We start from the raw sequence: 6,079 nt of genomic DNA, 5'->3' as shown, positions 1-6,079 counted from the left end.
AAACTACTTATTCCAGGAGTTTCGTCACAAAGGCCAGCAAAGGAAATGGGGCATCCCTGGTGGGGGGATGAGGATCAAAAGGAGAGTTTTGGATTGTTTTTTGTTTAGGATTGGTGAAATCACAGCATATTTGTGAGCTGATGGGAATGACCAGATAGAGGGTGAAGAAATGGAAGAGAAAGGGGAGCGATATTTGGAGCGAGAATAGTATCTAGTATACAAGTGGAGGGGCTCTTAGTATCCTTAGTTTGGGGTAAAGATTACTGAAGTTCAGAGAAAATACAGCATTTGCCCAAAGTCAACCCAGATGACTGAGGCAGGATTGAAAGCCTGGTCCCCTTGACTGCCTGGGCCCAGGGCCTTATTCCCTGAGCTGCAGAAACAAGGCTAATATACTGCTCATTTTCTTTGACGGGTCATCTTATTTCTAGGAATCAGTCCTAAGAAAAATAATTTGAATTACAGAGAAAGCTTTTTAGGTCCCACACCATATTTTTTAAACACAGAAAGGAAACAACATAAACATCCAGGGGCTGTGGAGGAAGCAAGTAAGCATATGTCACACACTGTCACTGACTGGTGGGAACAAAGCCTGGAAGGAGGCAAATATGGGAAGGAAACATACTGACATGACTTCATCTTTTTGGTTCTGTTCCAAGCCCCTTCCTACATGGAGTGGCCCTTCCAAAATGTTTGTGAGAGAGAAAGACAGTGTGGTGTGGAGGTGTGGCCAGAACAATGCACTGAGATTTCAGACCGTCTTCCCCCTCTCTCTGGGTGGTAGTTTCTCTGATTTCAGGAGAAAAGTTCAAAATCTCTGGGCGGCCCTCTGGAGAGCTGGAAGTGGGTAGATACTGCCACCTGCTGGCAGGTCCCAGTTCTGCCGGCCTCCATCAGGAGAGTGTGCCCAAAGATGGGTCTCACTTTTAAGTTTAGTTAAAGGAAGGAGTACCGGGGCAGGGGGACTGTTCATATGAACACCAGAAAAACCCTCTTCCCCTACAAGAAAGGCCTATATCAGTGTCCGGTATTCCCCCGAAAGACTTGGGGATTGTCCCTCTGTGTGGGGAAGAACACAAGGACTTTCTAACCACTTGGCACAAAACAGATTATTTTTGGCTATAGGTCTCAGGGATGCGAGGACACTTAGTTTGGGGCAGAGGTCACTTAGCGGGTGGAGAGATAGAGAAATACAGTGCAAACAAAAAATAGGCTTAAAAGTCACAGAATCACTTTTCTCATGATTTTTATTGTTTCTCTTGGAAAAATATTAGGCGTTCGTTATAGATAGTTCATCAAAAGATAGATAGTTCATCAAAAGATGAAAATAATTTAAAGCCATAATCCTATAATCCAAAGACAGCCTACATTAACACTATGATTAATATCATTCTTTTATTACATAACAACATCAACAGCAATAATAATAATAATAGCAACATTTATGGATCACTTATGTGCCACTCATGTATACTTTCATTTGTTAAAACCTGGAACTTACTGTGAATATTATTTTATCTCTGATATACCTTAATTTGTTATGAACAATATTTTATGTGATTAAATATTCTTCAAAACATTTAAAGTAACTATATCAAATTCCATTATATGGTAATAGTATAAGTTATTTATCTAATCGCCTGTTGTCAGACATTTAGGTTGATTCTGAATTTTTCAGCATGGCTCCGAGATTGTTTCCTAAAACTTGAATTCCAGGTAAAAGAGTAATGAATATTTTTTGAGGCTCCTCATCTTTCCAAATTGGCCTCCATTGAGGGAGATCCAACCACGCTCTCACTCACAAGGTAGAAGAGACACCATTGAACCTTAGGATCCTTACATTTATTTCATAAGTCACAAAGCATGTTTGCATGCATTATCTCTCCACCGTTGAGGTAGGCAGGGCAGGCACTAGAAGGTCATCTAAGAGACGTGGAACCTGGGACCTACGGAGGCTCCATCACTTAGCTGCCAAAACATAGCTATTTAGTGCCTGACCTCAGACGGGAACTAAGTTTCCTGATGTCATACTGTCGCTTGGATCCCATAAACAAACTCACTTCTTTTAGGCTTAACAGCACATTTAGGTCTTCAGAAGGCTTCTTTGACATGAGAGTGTATTACAGATCTTCCAGGAAGTTTATCACCCCACAGCAAGCTCAAGCCAAGAGAGTACTTTTACTCCTAAGGGCAAAGTTACAGGAAAGCTGGGGTCACTGGGAAGAGGCTTGAAAACAGCTGTAATTAGAAAAAAAGCTGTGTAGTACCGTGCATTAGAGCACAGTCTTTAAATTAAAACGCAAATAAGCAAAAACACCCTAGGGTTCTTACCGCATTCTAGCTGAGTGACCATTAACCATTTTTATTCCCCCTGAGATTCTGTTTTCTTAGTTATAATATAACTAAGAAACTATTAATATAATATTAATATAATATAAATATTATACTATATATATATACTATATATATACTATATATATAATATAATATACTATTATATTAATATAATATAACTATTAAGGTAATAATATAATATATTATTTATAATATAAATTTTATAGTATATACTATAAAACATATACTTCACAAGTTTGGTGTTGGATATAAATCGCTTAGCAGCAATTAGCACATAGTAATGAGAGTAAATGTAAACATTGTTGCTATTATTATTATTATTATTATTTACTAAATGTATGGAGTCCTAATCTATTAATAATAAGAAGTGAGCGTTCTGGCTGGCTTCTATGACTGCACTCTTTAGTTTTGTTCTGTTACTATCTGTACAATAGGAGAGAGAAGGTGATGCAAGTAAATTATCTCTTAAGATTCCCTTTGTTCTTGGGGCGCCTGGGTGGCTCCGTCGGATAAGCGTGTGACTTCAGCTCAGGTCATGATCTCACGGTTCGTGGGTTCGAGCCCCGTGTCGGGCTCTGTGCTGACAGCTCAGAGCCTGGATCCTGCTTCTGATTCTGTGTCTCCCTTCCTCTCTCTCTCTCTCTGCCTCTCTCCTGCTCATACTCTCTCTCTCTCTCTCAAAAAGAAATAAACATTAAAAAAAATTGAAAAAAAAAAGATTCCCTTTGTTCTTCTATGTGAAGATTCTGAGCCTTTAACATTGAATTCTAAGGTTCCATTTACTGTTGAAGAATCTGTAAGTATTTGTTTCAGGATTCTGTGAGGTTAAGATTCTGTGACTCTGAGATTCTCTTTCTAGGATTCCAAGATCCCGTGACTCACTCGAAATTCTATTGAAACATTCCATTTCCATGGAATGAAGGCACTTCTTGTAAGCCTGGAAGCCTACTAATAGAAGCTCATTATTCTTGTGGGTTTTCCTTAAAATAGCACTTCTTCAGAAATTCCTTCCTAATCCTTTCTCCAGAGCACTTTTCTATTTATTTATTTATTTTATTTATTTTTATTTGTTTATTTTAGAGAGAGAGAACACGAGCAGGGGAGGGGCAGAGGGAGAGATGGTGCAATGATCTTAAGCAGGCTCCGTGCTCAGCTCAGAACCCTAAGCGGGGCTCGATCCCACCACCCTGGGATCATGACCTGAGCCAAAATCAAGAGTCAGATGCACAGTCAAGGTTCAGCCAACTGAACCACCCAGGCACCCCCTCCAGTGCACTTTATACACCCCTCCCCATTATCTCTCCTAAGATCCTACTTTCCCATCACAACACTGTCCTAACTGGTGGTTAGATCATTATTTGTGTGATTTTGGCTAATATCTGTCTCCATTGCTTGGTAAAGTAGATTCTCAGTAAATATTTGATGGATGAAACAGATGAATGAATGAATAAATACTGCAGTTCAGAGCTTCTGTGAGTACCAATTCCCCAAGGCCTACTATTCCAGAATCTCCCCATCTCCCATCCCCAGCCCACTGGTGGGCTGACACCCAGGAAGGGAATGACCTTTCTAATTCTGTGATGTTGTCTGGCATGTTTGCACAGCGCCCCCTCTGCTCCCCACTCCTCCTTATTTGCCCCTTTGGGCCCTTGGGTTAAAGAGAAGGCTGTCTCTGTGCTTCTGAAACCAGGCTGGAGCAGCTCATTTATTCATTCAGCAGGTGTTTGTCTAGTGCCCACAAAGTACCAGGCACTGTGCTAGGGGACTGGAATAAGGGCTGAGCAATACAGACCTGGTCCCAGCTTTCACAGAGCTCACGCCCTACAGAGTGGGAGCCAGACATTCATGACGCAATCACACAAATTCCCATAAATAACAACCTGTGTTAAGTGCTGTGGAACAGAGGGGAATGGGGTGCTCTAAGAGCGTCTGGTAGCCAGCAGTCCAAACCCAGGATGTTGGGTTCCAGTCCGCCATGAGCGTTCTCTAGGGCCTTGGGCTGGGCTGCACGGACACTCTGTGAGATCTCTCTCCTGGGGAACAATCAGTGAGAACTTGGGTTCAAAGTGGTGGTGCCCTGCCCTGCTCCCAGCACCTCCCTTGAGAGCACTCTGCCCACGTGGCTGGAAGCTACACCATCACTTCTCAGAGCTCTTCCACTCCTTGAAGGACTCGGTCACTGAAAAGAGGAGGTTAAGGCTCTGCAAGGCCAGAGCTCTAAGTGTCCAACACCTTCCTTAAACGGATGGGGAAACTGAGGCCCAAAGAGAAGAGGCTGATCAAGGTCATACAGCAAGTGGCAAGGTGAGAACGGGGCCCCAAGCGCCCGGGCTCTCCATTCTCTGCTGCTTCCCACCCATCACACTACGTTCCAAGAATGCCCATTGAGTTTGTACAGAGGGAATCCTGTTTCAACCAGAAGCCAGGAGGCTTTCCACCTGCTTCCAACCAGTAATTAGCAGGTACACAAAACTTCAGCAAGAGGCTTACGGCTACATTTGGAGGGACTTGCCTGGTGGTGTTTACTTAGTCACAAACATGGATGAGTGAGAGTACATCCGGTCACGTGCCTGCGTTGCATACCATTCTTTCATTTTTTTTTTTTTTTAAACGTTTATTTATTTTTGAGACAGAGAGAGACAAAGCATGAACGGGGGAGGGTCAGAGAGAGGGAGACACAGAATCCGAAACAGGCTCCAGGCTCTGAGCTGTCGCACAGAGCCCGACGCAGGGCTCGAACTCACGGACCGCGAGATCATGACCTGAGCCGAAGTCGGACGCTCAACCGACTGAGCCACCCAGGCGCCCCACCATTCTTTCATTTAATAAGCATTTTCTTCAAGGAAATGTAGCTATTTGAGCCTTGAAGGGCTAGTTCTTGCTCTTTGTAGCATTGTTTCCAATAGCAAAAATGGAACCAGGTTACATGTCCTCTCCTAAGGGAATAATAAACAGTAGAGCCAAGCCATAGAATATTAGGTAGTGCTTTAAAAAGTATAAAGGTAGGTCCATATAGGGGGCCACGGAACACTGTTGAGTTCAGAAAAAAGCAAGTTTAAGAAAACTATTTGCGGTGTAAAACCATCTACAGAAAAACAAATTCACAAAACAATCCTTTGTTTCCCTGTGGATACACATATGCTTATGTCAATGCAGAAAAAGATCTAGAACACACACCCAGGCGGTAACCCCTGAGGAAAGCGGTGGTGGGGGGGGGGGGGTGGGAAGGAGGGTCAAAGGGAGCTTAAGCTTCACATGGAATATTTTTTGAGAATGAATCTTATTTACATCTTATTTAGTTCAGAAAATTATTTTTTTAATGTTTATTAATTTTTGAGAGAGAGAGAGAGAGAGAGGCAGAGTGCGAGCCGGGGAGGGGCAGAGAGAGAGGGAGACACAGAATCTGAAACAGGCTCCAGGCTCTGAGCTGTCAGCACAGAGCCTGATGCGGGGCTCGAACCCACGGACCGTGAGATCATGACCTGAGCCGAAGTCGGACGCATAACCGACTAAGCCATCCAGACGCCCCCAGAAAATTATTTTTTATAAATACCAACCTTTAGAGCAAGAGTTGACCAACGTTTTCTGCAACGGGCCAGACGGTAAATATTTTGGGCTCTGTGGGCCACGCGTCTCTGTACACAGCTGGGTGGTGGTGTAAAAGCAGCCTCAGACAGTACGTACCGGAGTGAGTGTGGCCGTTTTCCAATGCTCCTTGATTCAC

The sequence above is a fragment of the Panthera uncia genome (genome assembly GCF_023721935.1).
Source record: "Panthera uncia isolate 11264 chromosome A1 unlocalized genomic scaffold, Puncia_PCG_1.0 HiC_scaffold_17, whole genome shotgun sequence".
Taxonomy (NCBI): Eukaryota; Metazoa; Chordata; class Mammalia; order Carnivora; family Felidae; genus Panthera; species Panthera uncia.
Note: the sequence above shows the minus strand (reverse complement) of the source record.